Below are 15,504 nucleotides of genomic sequence, written 5' to 3'. Positions count from 1 at the left end.
TCCTTGTACACTGTTGGTGGGAATGTACATTAGTATAGCCATTATGGAAAACTATATGCAGTTTCCACAAAAAACTAAAAATGGAATTACCATATGATCCAGCGATCCCAGTACTGTGTTTATATCTAAAGGAAATAAAATCAGTATGTTAGAGTTAACTGCACTTTCATGTTCATTGCAACATTATTCACAATAGCTAAGTTATAGAATCAACTTAAGTGACAATCAAAGGATGAATGGATAAAGAAAATGTTTTATATATGTGCAACTGAATACTATTCAGCATCCCAAAAGAAGAAAATTCTCTCATTTGAGACAACGTGGATGAGCCTGGAGGACACTTTGTTAAACAAAATAAGCTAGGCACAGAAACAGAAACACCTCATTATCTCACTTATATGTAGAATCTGAAATAATTGAACTCAGAAGCAGAGAGTAGAATGGTGGTTACCAGGTCTAGGGGGCAGATATAAATGGGGAGATGTTGGCCAAAGAATACAAAGTTTCAGTTAGATAGGAGGAATAATTTTTTGAGATATATTGCACAGCACAGTGACTATAGTTGATAATAATGTATATTTCAAAATTGCTAATAAGACAGCAAACTTCCAATGTTTTCACTACAAAAAATAAGTATTTGAGGTGGTTAATGTGTTAATGAGTTGATTTACCCATTTCTCATTGTACACATACATCATCACGTAAATTTGTATCCCATAAATCATGAATATATACAATTACAACTTGTCAATTTATAATAAAATAATAATTTTAAAAGATAAACTAAATATTTTTTGTGTTGAGAACCTCTGCGAAGAAAACCACAAAACTTTACTAAGAAACAGAAAAGACATAAAAGAAGGCTTAAATAAATGCAGAGACCTTTCATGTTTCTCAAGAGGAAGACAATAGTGTAAAGATGTGATGATTCCTTCTCTCTTGAAAACACATCCTTCTCTTGGAATTTGTGCTACAACCTTTTCCTGTTTGTGTTTCCACCTTACTGTCTGCTCCTTTCAGCTTCTTACCTGGATTTTCCCTTTCCTGAAAACTTCTGAAGGTTTTGGTCCTTAACCATCTTCTCTTCTCTATTTGCATTCTTCCTAGATGAACTCACCTTTTCTTATGGTTTTAAATATTAACTATATGTTGATGACTCCAACCCTGACCTCTCCCCTGACTGCCAGTCATGTACCCAATTATCTACTTGGCAAGTCACACTGATAAGTCTTAGCATGTCAAACTTTGAAGGTACAAAACAGAACTCTTGGCTTCTAACTTCAGTTTGGGACACTTTTGCTTCAGATCTTCACAAGGCTTCTTCTCATAATTCAGTTCTCAGATCAAGTGTCACCTTTTGAAGCCACCTGATCTAAGCAAACCCTCACCATTCGCTGAGATGGTCATATTACATTATGCTGTTTAAATGTTGCCATGACCTTCATTACTATGTGAAATTATCCTGTTTGTGTACCTATTTGCTTGTTTATAATTTATCTCCATATCATCGCATCCAACTAAAATGTAAGCTCCTCAAAATTAGTGATATTGCTTGACTTGTTCACTGACATGTTCACCTATCACTAGTATGTATACTAGTGTCTGACAAATAGTAAGTGCTCAGTAAATACTTACACTTTAGTCTTCTCCTAAAGGATAAATTCCAAGACTGCAGTGGACACCTGAAGCCACAGATAGTACCCAACCCTATAAGTACTGTTTATTGTATGTATGCATATATATGATAAATTTTAATTGATAAATTAGCATAGTAAGATATTAACAACAATAGCTAATAATAAATAGAACATATATAGGAATATGCCAGTATCACTATTCTTGTGCTTCGAGGCTGTTATTAAGTAAAATAAGGGTCACTTGAACACAAGCACCATGACAGTCAATCTGATAACCTACATGACCACTAAGTGACTAATGGGTGGGTAGCATAGACAACATGGTTACACTGAGCAAAAGGAGGATTCATGTCCCAGCACTGCAATAGCACAAGATATCATCATGCTACTCACAGTGGTGCACAACTTTAAACATGACTTGTTTAATTCTGGAATTTTCCATTTCATATTTTTTGGGCTTCAGTTGACCTCAGGTAACAGACACTGTGGAAAGTGAATGGCAGATAGAATAAATGAATAAAATAAAAATAATGTTTAAGTTTTAACTCATTTCAATCAAATCCCAGCAAATCCCAGTAGTTTTGGGGGTAAGCAGATCTGCAACAAAGAGATTATTAAGTTGTTTGGAAAAAATAAACAAAATAAGATACTGAAGAAATTTTTGTAAAAAATAGTTAAAAGAATTTGCCCAGCCAGGGATTTTTCAATGTCAAAAATTAAATAATGAATCATTAAAATTGTGTGGTACTGTTGAGGAAGGAGTGGTAGGTCCATAGAATAGAGCAGAATGTCCAGACAAGATCTAAATACATATAAGCCTTTAATATATGATAAAAGCAATGTTTTAGATCAGCCACTGACAGTAGTGAAAGGTAGATTATTCAATAAACAATGTAGTGATAATTGGCTAAGTCATTCTTTCTTCTGTGTACTACAGTATCTCTGGAGTTTTGCCAGTTTCTTGTGTATCCTGCCAGAGATAATATCTGCACTTTCAAAGATTTTATATTTACGGATTCCATTCTCCCCTAAATAAATGGTACGACGTTACACTGCTCTGCATCTTGCATTTTTCACTTAAAAACATATCTTGGATGCCCTTCAGCATAACTACATATTGAGCTGCCACATTCTTTTCAATAACTACATAGAGTATTCCATTAGATAGATTTACCATAATTTAACTAGCCCTCTGTTATGGCTGTTTCCAATATTTTGCTGATAAAAACTATGCTGCAATTATTATTTCACACAAATGTAACTATTTTTACAGGACAAATACTCAGGAGTGGAATTTCTAAGTCAAACTACTTGTTCCTCTTTATTTTTGTTGTATTATTTCCAAAATGCCCTCCATAGAGAGTGTGCCAATTTAAACTTACACTAGCAATGTATTGTCTTCACTGATTCCCTTCACTGTTCCCAATACAGATTGTTATACGTTTTCTGATCTTTACCAATCTGATAGGTGAAAAATGTTATCTGAAAGTTGTTTAATTTACATTTCTTTTATTTGCTTCTTTTTCTGCAAACTGTCTAGTCATAATTTTTACATATTTTTCCTGGTATATATTATTGATCTGTTTGCTTATTGACTCGTAGGAATTATTTATATAGTATGAAAAGTTGGCTCACCATTTGGAAAAAAAATTCAGCCCAATACCATAAGTTAAAATGAATTCTATGTGGATTGAAAATGTTAAGAGAAAAGAAGAAATAATAAGATGCTGGTGAATATATATAATCTTGTGGTGAGGAAAGACTTCCAAATATGAACTTAAAGGCAGAAGACATAAATGAATATATTAAACTATATCCAAATTTCAAATTTATATAGGGAAGAAACCAACTATAAGCAAACTTAAGAAGCAAACTACAGCTAAATATGTGCACATGTTGAGGTGAGAGAAAGGGAGAGAGAAACTGAAATAGAGAAAACAAACCTCGTGAAAGTAGTGAAGAATACAGACAAGTGGTCATTATACATCTTGAGCATCCTGCATTTGAAAATCCAAAATCTGAAATACTCCAAAATCGGAAACATTTTTAACTCCAAAATGACATTTTAAAAAATGCTCCTTAAAGCATTTTGGATTTTGAATTTTCGGGTTTGGGATCCTCAACTGGTGTAATGCAAATATTCTGAAATTAGAAAAAAAATGCTTCTGGTACCAAGCATTTTGGGTAAGGGATACTCAACCTGTACTACTCTTGCAACTTTTCTGTAGCCTTAAAATTTTTCAAAATAAAATGTTGAGAAAAAGTAATATTAAAAATAAGCAATAGAAAAGGTCAAGTAATAAAAATTTAGAATTAGAAAAATTAAGCAATTACTACAGTGTAATAGAGATTCTTAGAAAAAATTCTTATAAAGTTATATGCAATAAATTGGAAAATCTTGAAATAAAAATGGCAAACAGCAAAATATAATATAATGTTTGAAATATAGATGACAGCCAGATGAATAATATCCTTAATATAGAATGTGTTCTTATAAATTAATAAGAAAAAGTGCATACTCCAGTATGTGACAGTAATGGGCAGAGAATAAGATCAAGCAATTTACGAAACAAGAAATACAAATGACCAACAAACGATAAGAAAAAGTTCAAACAAATTCAATTTTGTTAGTAGTTAAAAATGAAAATTAAATGACATGCCATTTTCTGTGCATACGGTTAGCAAAATTTAGAAAAAAATAAAAATGCTCAATGTTGAGTAGATGGAGGAAAATGGGTGCTGTTTTAAAGTGTTGGATGGTGGAAAGGTAAATTGTCGTAACTTTTCTGGAGAGCTACTTAGCAACTTGTATCAAAAGTCTTAAAAGTTCATGCCATTTTACTTTGCAATCCTTTTTCTAGGAATTTATCTAAGGAAATAATTGGAAAAATGTTAAGATATTTGTGCACAAGGATGTCCTTCATATCATTATTTTTAATTCAAAAATTAGAAACAACTTATATTATAAATAAGAATTTGGTTAAATATTTTAATTAATGCAGTGGACTATTATGAACCATTAAAACGCATATGTACATGTATACATAGAAGGATGGATAGATAAATAGATATGAAAAAATTCACAGTAAACTAAGTGAAAAAAGTTATGCATATTATGATCTCCCTCTTTCATGCCCCAGATAAGCTTTGTTTTATGTCTCTAAGAACTTGCTTATTCTAGGCCCTTCATATAAATGGAATCATTCAGTATTCATTTTTTCATATATGGCTTATTTCACTTAGCATAATGTTTTCAATTTATCCATGTTGTAGCATACATGTGATCTACTTTTTTTTCTACTTAGAAATATATTTTGACTGTCTGTGCCAGTTATGTAAAAATAAGAATTTTAATCATTGCAAAGCATTTCTTTAAAATATGGATTTATCATAATTTAACCAACTGAGATTGAGATTATTTAAAATATCTTACTTTTATAAATAACAATTTGCTGGATATTCTTTTTTATTATTTTATTTTATTTTATTTTAACTTTTATTTTAAATTTGAGGGTACACATGCAGGTTTGTTACATAGATGAACTTGTGTTGTGGGTGTTTGTTGTATAGATTATTTCATCACCCAGGTATTAATCCTAGTACCCAAATAGTTACTTTTCCTGATCCTCTCCCTCCTCTCTCTCCACCCTATGATAGGCCCCAGTGTATGTTCCCCTCTGTGTGTCCATGTGTTCTCATCATTTAGCTATCATTTATAAGTGAGAACATGCAATATTTGGTTTTCTGTTCCTGCGTTAGTTTGCCAAGGGTAATGGCCTCCAGCTCCATCCATGTCCCTGCAAAGGACATGATCTCATTCTTCTTATCACTGTATTGTATTCCATGGTGTATATGTTCCACATTTTCTTTATCCAATCTATCACTGATGGGCATTTAGGTTGATTCCATGTCTTTGCTATTGTGAGTAGTGCTGCAGTGAACATACATGTGCATGTGTGTTTATAATAGAAAGATTTATATTTCTTTGGGCATAAACCCAGTAATGGGATTTCTGGGTTGAATCCTTTACCATTTTTAAATTGGGTTACTTGTTGTAAAAGTTTTGGAAATGGAGATAGTGGATGGTTGCACAGCTTTGTGAATGTACCTAATGCCACTGAATTATACATTTAAAAATGGTACATTTAAATATGGTAAATTTTATACATATATGTATTACTACAATAATACAGCAGATCACAAATAATTATGTAAAACATGATCTTATTTTGTACCTACCCATATGTGTGTATATAGTCACTCAAAAGTTCATTTGACTAAGCACCACATGTAAATAGTAGTTTTATGTCAGGTGGCAGCTTTGTAGGTGATTTTATTTTATTTATCCATATTTGTCTGTATTCTCTTCTTTCATGAACATGAAATACATGTGTAAGAATATTTTACAAAATTAGAAGTGCTAAATATCTGATAAACACAGAATTAGAAAGAAATCTTTAAAAATTTAGGAAAAATACAAAACAAATATAACTCTTAGTTAACTTTCATTTCTCAAATAACAAAAATGACTCTGTGTTAGACTTTGGAAGCAGGTTCTTCAGTTTATGTTTATAGGCCCTTTATCAACTTATATAAATCTTTCCAAGTTAAGCCTTAAAGTTTTATTTCATTAAGTCTAAAATCTTCAAAATGGAACTTATTAGTGTAGATCTTTATTGTCACTTTAACTTACTTTCATTTAACTCAAGGATTTCTGGGCTTTGCTTTAAAATGAATATCTCTAAAATCTTAACATTATTTGACAGATAAATATTTATGATCCTCTTGGCTTCTAATTTAGATATTGCATTGATTTGAAAATTATGCTTATATTAATGAACTTCAAATTAAAATTTAGTGAAAATGAGAGTAAATAATGTGTCATTCGGTCAGTCAATAATATTTATCGAATGCCTAATACAGCAGTGAACAAATCAGGCTTAACTTCTACCTTCATGATAAAGTAAAATTTCAGTTGAAATCTTAAGAATGAGCAAAAGTAATCAAAGTTACATGAAGAAGCAGGAAAAACATGACTCCAGGAGAACAAACTAGGTTGTGTAAATTTTCAGAAGCAGGAAAAAACTTGAAATGCTTTGAGATCTGGTCTAGAAACTTTCATGTCACTGGTATCCAATGATCCGCATCATCTTTTCATTAGCTTTTGAAACTTTCATCTTAAAAAAAAACAGAACAGAACAACTCTTTGGGATTCACTTAAGCTTTTAATAGAAAAATAAAAATGCCATGGATCTGGGGAAAAAGTTGAGTGTTCCATTTAGGGGAAAAATCAGGCTAGCAGTGGATTATTTGTACAAGATGAACTGCATTCAATGTGGCTAATGCTGTTTTCCAGAAGTTTGATTATGGAACATAAAAATAAAATGAAATAGAAAAAGGTTAAGGCAGATGCACATCAAATGGGATACAATACTTAATACAAGTAAACACTACAAAATGGAAAGCACTTACCAGTAACTCAAATGTAACCCATTATTAGAGAATGCATTCCATAGAAATGGTTTTAATAGTAGTCATATCCAAACAAAAAGATACATCTTCAAAAACATACACAAAACTATGGAACATGATTTGGGTACAGACAGACAAGTACTATTCATCGGCAAGGCTATATCTATAAGCGCACAGTGAATGAACTGGAGCCTAACCAATCCATTTACTGTGATATCCTCATGATTGATGTGGAGAGCCAAATGATTGAGTGAACCCGAGCAATCAGCATCAATCTTGATGATGACCGAAATGAACAAAGTGGCTGTACCTAACCGAACAAGTCATCAAGTCAAGTGAACAAGTGCTTTTATAGCACTGGCTGTATGCCCAGAAATGTTCTAGATGCTGTGAGGGCTACACAAAGTTAGAATACATAGCCTGTGCCATAAATTAACATGATTTTGTTGGAATCACAAGTTCTAAATACATAAACTATCAAAACATATAAAGCCAAATATAGAGTACACTGTATTATACATGCTGTATGACTTCAGAGATTGGTGTGAACTAGATTGAATAAAATTAAATTGGCATAAAAGAGAAGATACAATTTGAGTTGTCAAAGAGAAAGAGAGGAGAACTGTAGTACACATTTGCTGAGTGCTTTCCAGGAATCCCATTTCTCTCTTCTTCTGGCAAACTTCAATCTTGTTTGGAAAACCATTCCATCCACAATTTGTAGCCAAGTGGTTCAGACAGAGTTGACTTTAACTCCATGTGTGCATCATAATTGTCTTAAGTCAATCAGAATATTCTGTCCTCCTGGCACTAGTGACTGACTTAGGGAAAGGTATATAACTCAAGCCTAAACTAATTCGTGCATCTTATTCCTCTGGGCCCAGTAATTAAATTGAAGCAGACACTGAAAGGGTCTTATCAGAGTAAACTTCTGTACATTTTTTGGAAATGCTAGGACACAGATTCTCTCTTCTACCAGATGGTATTTTATGGGGATACAAAGCTTATAGCCATTAAAAACCAAATCACATGTGTGTGGTGAAAGGAGACCATGTGGTCTTTGACAGTTGGTATGGACACCATCGAAAACAAAGTGGAAGAGATTTAATCTGGATCCTTGGCAACATCACTCAGACGCTAGATCAATCCTTGCCTAAAGCCATTTTCTCTGGATTTTTAGTTAAATGAGCTAGTAAATTCCCTTTATTATTAGAGACAGTTTAACTTGATTTTTCATCATGTGCAATACAGAATCCTAACTGATACAAGAACATTTCAAGTAATAACACTAATATAGAGGTAAGGATGAAGTCAAGTTTTGTCCAACAATTCACCTGGCAAAAGTAAAGGATTTCTGTTGATGAATACTGAACAATCATATCAGAAAATGAAGAAAGTTCATATTCTAGAGAAACTTGAGTAACAGGGACAGGATTTTTGACTTGATTTGTGAGGCAATTTGAAATTATGACTTGTTCCTGAAAAAGATAATGATTTGAATGAAGTGGTGGCCTAGGAATATTGATCAGACTGAGATGAGAAGAATGGGTTGCAGGAAAAAGAACAAGAAGGGAGGGAAATCCTTCAGGAGGAATTGAGGCTTAGGTTTATGGTGGTGGTGATGGAATAGAGAAAACATAGATGAGAGGCAATAAACTATTGGTTAATAACATGAGTTCTGGAGACAGATGGCCTAAGTTTGAATCTGGATTCTGCTATTGTTATTTACTCTCTCCATTACCCTGCTTTGGACACCAATCATATCACTTCTATCCAACTATTCACATCATCTTTCAATTGGCTTTTGAAAGTTTAATCTTGTAAAGATTATGCATCCTTGGATAAATTAAACTTTCTGACTCTCAATTATCTCATATGCAAAATGGAGATAAAATAGCACCTACTCCCTGAGGTTATTATTATGATTAAATGTGGAAATACATGTAAAATGCTTAGAAGAGTGTCTAGGACATTGTAATATTCAATAAACGTTAGCTATTATATAAACACTTTTCCAAGGCAGAATCTAAAGTACCTGGTGACTGACTGAAGGAAACAAAAAGAGGCAAAGAGAACTAGATTAGGATACATGTGCTCTAACTCCAGGTTTGCCACCCTAGCTGTAGTGAACTTGAGCAAATTTCTTGGCCTTGTTTGGGACTTTGATTAGTCATCTGTAAAAATATGTATTTGTATTAGATGATCCCTAGGGCTGTCTTCAGGTCCAATATATTATAAGTTTATAAAATCTAAGTATTGTTATATCATAAAAATTTATAAAACAATTTGAATGCATTAATTTAAACTTTTTAACAACCCTGTGAGATAGACCATTTTACAGATAAGGAAACTGAGGCTTAAACTATTTTAATGACTTCTTCAAGCATGTATAGTTGAAGCTAAGACTTAAAGTCAGAGGTTCACATTTTGAGCAACATACCATTTATTATGACCCATTATCTTCAATTTAAAATGCCAGGATTAGTGTGGGAGCTGTAGTGTTCCTGAACTCTTGGCTATCATAGAACAGGTCTGTTTTCTGTTGGTAAATATAGCAGATGTGGCAGATACAAACAGCATCGAAGGGCCTCTAGATTATTGTAAAATATTCTCATTTCCATGAGGGCAGTAATTGTGGTTCTAAGGAGGAAAAGGGCCTTAAAGAAGGTTGGCTTCAACAAGAAATGACCCTTTGATGAGATCCAGGCATCATTATTATGCCACCGTGTACTATATACAGAGAATATGTCTCTGAGATAGGCTAGTAAGAAATGGCATGCGTAGGTTAGATTGTAGAGTGTGTAGACAGCCATGTGTATGATAATAATGAAGGTTATGTGTTAGAACAAAGCTGTGCTAGCTACATGGTAACCTTTTAATATTTGCTAGGCCAGCCTCGGGTGATGGCAGGGGAGGAAAAGCCAGTGGTCACTGCACATTTAAATATGAAGACTTAAGAAAATATAGTACTGTAGGCCAAATTTAATGCCCTAGAAATGAATTCAAGGCCAAGATCTCTAGGGTGATGCTTTCTCAAATAGCATCTGTTCCATACAGAGAAAAAAGAGTGGGCACTCCAAATTCTCCAGAATCCACAAGAACTCTTTTTAATAGTTATAGGATACACAGGAAGGCTGGGCTACACTTTAACAAAATGTCATCATGAATCTTGTATTAAAAAGGAAAAACTACGAGGCAAGATAGGAGAAAAGGCAAACTGTTGCAGATTCCACTAGAGTAAAAGAATATAAGAAAAGTTTGACAAATGGGCCAGGGCTATGACAGTGAAACAAAGAAAATTGGAGGCAACTTATAATGCCAACCTTAAAATAATTTACTGATACATAATTTTTGTACATATTTAAAAGACCATGTGATATTTTGTTACATGCATAGAAGGTGTAATGATTAAGTCAGGTTATTTAGGATATTAATCACCTCCAGTATTATCATTCCTATGTGTTTGAAACATTTCAGGTACTCTCTTCTAACTATTTTGAAGTATGTAATATATTGTTGTTATCTATAGTCACCCTACTCTGCATTAGAACATTAGAACTTATTCCTTCTATCTAACTATATATTTGTACCCATTAACCAACTTCTTTTTATCCCCTTCCCCACAACACATCTTTCCCAGCCTCCAGTAGCTACCATTCTACTCTCTATCTACGTAAGATCCACCTTTTTTAGCTCCCACATGTGAGTGAGAACATATGACATTTGTGTTTCTGTGACTGGCTTATTTCACTTAATATGATGTCCTCCAGTTCCATCCATGTTGCTGCAAATGACAGAATTTAATTCTTTTTATGGCCAACTAGTATTTAGTTGTGTGTATGTACCACATTTTCATTATCCACTCATCCGTTAATGGACAGAGGTTGATTCCATGCCTTTGCTATTGCGAATAGTGCAGCAATAAACATGGGGTGCATGGTTCCCTTTGATATACCAATTTTTTCTTTGAAATAAATACCCAGTAGTGGAATTGCTAGACTGTATGGTAGTTCTAGTTTTTTATTTTGGAGAAATCTCCATACCGTTTTCCGTTATGGCTGTACTAATTTATATCCCTACCAAAAGTGTATAAGACTTCCCGTTTCTCTGCATCCTCAACAGCATCTGTTATTTTTAGTCTTTTTAATAATAGCTATTCTAGCTAGGGTAAGATGCTATCTCATTGTGGTTTTGAAAGAACAGCTGACATATATAGGGAGGGGTAAAAAGTAACTAAAATACGATATACATATATATACTTTTTCTAGAAGCTTTAAAAGGAAAATAGCTGAATTAGAATATAGGCCAGGATGCAAGGATATATAACTAGACTTTAAGCAATTTGGTAGAAGGAGAAAAACCAACCACTTGCAATGCCAAGGTACATACAGACTACAGGAAGGCCCAACCTGGACAGATAAGTAAGCATGTTGCTATGTGTATGAAGGCAAACATACATAGTATAAACATAGAATATTAGATAAAGAAAGGGTAATAAAAAATCTGTGAGTGGAAAAATGAAATTTTTTAAATATAAAATGTGTTGATAAAGTTACAGGCCTATAGTCATTACAGAAGACTTGACAGGAATAATACAATTTTGGCCACATTATAGAAATTAGGTGATGTAATTTTGGGAGGTCTTCAGTTATCCACAAACTGATCAAATATTTTGTCAGAATGAAATGTAAAATTGAGGTTTGCATAAAAAGTATGGCTACTTACTATAATGAGATTTGTAGGATTCAAAAGAATATGGTTTTGAAAGAATATAAATATCTATAGGAGATACTATATAATAGTAATTTAATTTTACATACTAGCTTAAGCAAGTAAACCAGAATTATCCATCACTTGGTTATCCACCTTTAGGAGAAAGAGTGACAATACAATGTAGGTATTGCTATTTCAAAAATATATTTTCACAGATTGAAATCCCATAGGAGTACTTTTCAAAATCACTTCAAAAAGACCAAATATACACTCAGTGTATCAAAAATAATTTAGCAGTCAAACAAAATCTAATTTATCCATGGCTATATGACAAAGTAAAGAGCCTTGGGGAGGTAGGAGGACAAGAGGAGCATATTTTTTTAATGAAAAAAAAAAAGCTGCCTACATGCAGACAAGAAATCTGTAAATGTTGGCCAATAAAGTAAAAAATAATAATAATAATTCCAAGGATCACCTTATAAGACACTCCTAAATGAATACTAAATTTTTTTAAAGACAACAAAATCAGGAAGTGAGCTACAGAATCAGTGGGGCCACTTTATGATATAATCAGGTGTGAAAGAATGGTAACAGAGAGACTCAGTGAGGTATTGTGGTTATTTTCTTTACAGAGGAAGCCATTAAGGAGAATCTTTAATCCATATGAAATTTGAAGTACCAGAGGCATTCAATCATAAACAGTTAAACAGGCAAGTTCTAGACCTGACGGTAAATAATATACACATCAGGTGCCACTTACTCAGATATTCTGAAGAAACTCAAGGGTGAAATGGTGGTATAACAGCTTCAAGTCATGAACTGTTCCCGGAAACAGAACTAGAAGATTTTCAAGATGACTAAAATCCACCAACAAAAACCTGGACCAGAAAAACCTCCTTTGGGGATTCTCTTATATAATTAGCCACCTGATAAAATAAATAGCATAAACATAATATGTTTAGGAGCAAGAAGCAACCTGGCATCGATGTTTTTGATGCTACAGAAGTCAAACATGTCGCCCTTCTATTCCCAAAGTCCTCTACCCTTGCCTTAAACACAGTGATACCTCTATCAGAATATATTCCTCTAAAAGAGCTGACACTCTCTGATAAGCTTTTAAGGATTTTCAAAATATTTTCAAAAATTAAAATAACCTTTACCAGGATGAAAAACTTGGCCAGCTTTTTGATCTTTGCAATTTTTTTTTTGGGGGGGGGTGTCAGGATTTCTCTAAAGAGCAAAAACTTCCTACCCCTAGAAAAGAGTTTCTAATAAAACAAAAATCATGGCCCCAAAAAAAGAGTGATCTTGCCAACACAGGCTCTGAAATACCTCACAGATTTTGAAATTCACTTCTTTCTGATAGTTCATTCCAGTATTAATTCATCAGAGAAATAAAGCAGCAAACTATCAGTATAATTACTTATTATAAATTTATGAAATAAACTCAACACTACTTCCAAAGGAGATAAGAGCATGTCATTCACATTGATGTTTACATTTTTTTCCTTTATTGCACAGTTGACCTTTAGAGGCATTTTCCATGAAACTGTTTATCATTCTGCTTCCCATTTTGGCTATCAAAAATGCAGCTTTATTAGACAGCATCCTTCTTATGAATTTTAAAAATCATTTATTATAGATTTAACCATCTTCTAACTCTTCATGCACCAACATTATACTTTTTTACATTGAACTTTTATTTTGAGATCATTGTAGATTCACATGCAGTTGTAAGAAAAACACAGAAATATTCCATATACACTTTACCTGCTTTCCTTCAATGTTAACGTCATGCAAAACTATAGTACTATCACACTAGGATATTGACATTGATACAATCCACCTACCGGTTCAAATTTCACCGATTTTACTTGTACTGTTTTGTCACCATAAAGATCACACATGTTGCCATTTTATAACCACATCCACTTCTCTCACACGCCCGTAACCTGCAGCAACCATAATATGCCCTTAACATTTATAATTTTGTCATTTCAAGCATGCTATATAAATGGAATCATACAGTATATAACATTTTGGATTGGCCTTTTTCATCCAGCATAATTCCCTGGAGTTTAATCCACATTGTCATGTGTATCAATAGTTTATTTTTATTGCTGAGTACTATTCCATGGTATGGATGTACGACAGTTCATTTAGCCATTCACTTGTTAACAGACATCTGAGTTGTTTCTAGTTTGAGGCTATTAGGATAAAGTTGCTATGAACATTTGTATGCAGGTTTTTGTGTGAAAAAAATAATTCATTTTTCTGGGATAACTGCCCAGACTGAAATTTCTGATTTGTATAGTAGATAAATGTTTGATTTTCTAAGAAATTGCCAAATCATTTTTTGAATGGGTGTACCATTTTATATTCCCACCAGCAATTTATCAATAATCCAGTTTCTCTGTGTCTTTGCCAGCAACTGATGCTTTACAACTTTTTATTCCAGGCATTCTGTTAAGTATGTAGTAATAGCTCATTTTTTGTTTCAATTCACATTTTCATAATAGCTAGTGATGTTGAATTTTTTTATGTGCTTATTTGACATTCATATATCCTCTTAGGTGAAATATCTATTAATGTCTTTTGCTCGTTTTCTAATTGAATTGTTTGTCTTTCACTGTTGAATTTTGAGAACTCTTCATATATTCTAGACACTAGTCATTTGTCAGACGTAGAGTTTGTGAATATTTCTTCCAAGTCTATGTAGCTTGTCTTTCTATCCTCTTAACAGTGTGTTTCACAGAGCAAAGTTTTTTTAAATGAATGAGGTCTAATTGATCAATTTTTGATTTTCTAGATTGTGCTTTTAGTCTTAATTCAAGAACCCTTTTCCTACCCCTTGATCTTGAAGATTTTCTACTATTTTTTTCCCTAAAAATTTAATAGTTTTATGTTTTTCATTTAAGACCATAATCCATTTTCAGGTAATTATTTTCTTTTTTCAAATACAAAATGTTTTACAAATTTGCATGTCATCCTTGTGCAGGTGTCATGCTAGTTTTCTCTGTATCATTCCAAATCTAGCATATGTACTGCAAACTGAGCACCACTTTGAGGCATTTTTTTTTAATAAGATGTGAGTTTAAGTCAAATTTTTTGTTGTTGTCTGTGGGAGCCAATTGCTCCACCATCATTTATTGAAAAGTATATTCTTCTTCCGTTGAACTGCTTTTACACCTTTGTCAGAAATATGTTGGGCATATTTTTGTGGGTCTATTTTTAGCTTCCATATTCTCTTCCATTAATCCACACATCTGTTACTCCACCAATATGACACTCTTGATTACTGTACCTATTATATAATAATTCCTACTGTAAGATATAATGATTTCTCCCACTTTATTCTTCTTTTCAAGATTGTTTTAGCTATTCTAGGGCTAGGGCCTGTGTCTTTCTACATAATTTTTAGAATAAGTTTTTCTATATTTTAAAATCTTCGCTACAATTTGAATAGAGATTGCATTAAATCTACAGATCAATTGTAGAGGACTGACATTTTTATTATATTGAGTCTTCCAATTCATTAATATACCATACTCCACAACATGGTAGGTTGTGTCTCTTTCTTCTGGTCTCCATGGTTTCAGATGAGAAATCCTCTGCCATTCCAGTAAGTGTTCCCCTATAAAGGCATCACTTCCCTGTGGACGATTTGAACGTGCTTTTGGCC

The 15,504-nt window shown here is 33.0% G+C and overlaps 1 non-coding gene across 1 annotated transcript; it reads right to left on the bottom strand.

Annotated features, from left to right (window-relative positions):
• Window positions 1–14,775: 14,775 nt before the first annotated feature.
• Window positions 14,776–14,881, bottom strand: LOC115932472 (U6 spliceosomal RNA). The gene has a single exon (XR_004068751.1). It is a non-coding gene; the product is annotated as a U6 spliceosomal RNA (small nuclear RNA).
• Between the last annotated feature and the right edge of the window lie 623 nt (window positions 14,882–15,504).

This window comes from Gorilla gorilla, chromosome X, assembly GCF_029281585.2.
Source record: "Gorilla gorilla gorilla isolate KB3781 chromosome X, NHGRI_mGorGor1-v2.1_pri, whole genome shotgun sequence".
NCBI classification, from domain to species: Eukaryota; Metazoa; Chordata; class Mammalia; order Primates; family Hominidae; genus Gorilla; species Gorilla gorilla.
Note: the sequence above shows the minus strand (reverse complement) of the source record. Positions and strands in the feature narration are given on the sequence as shown.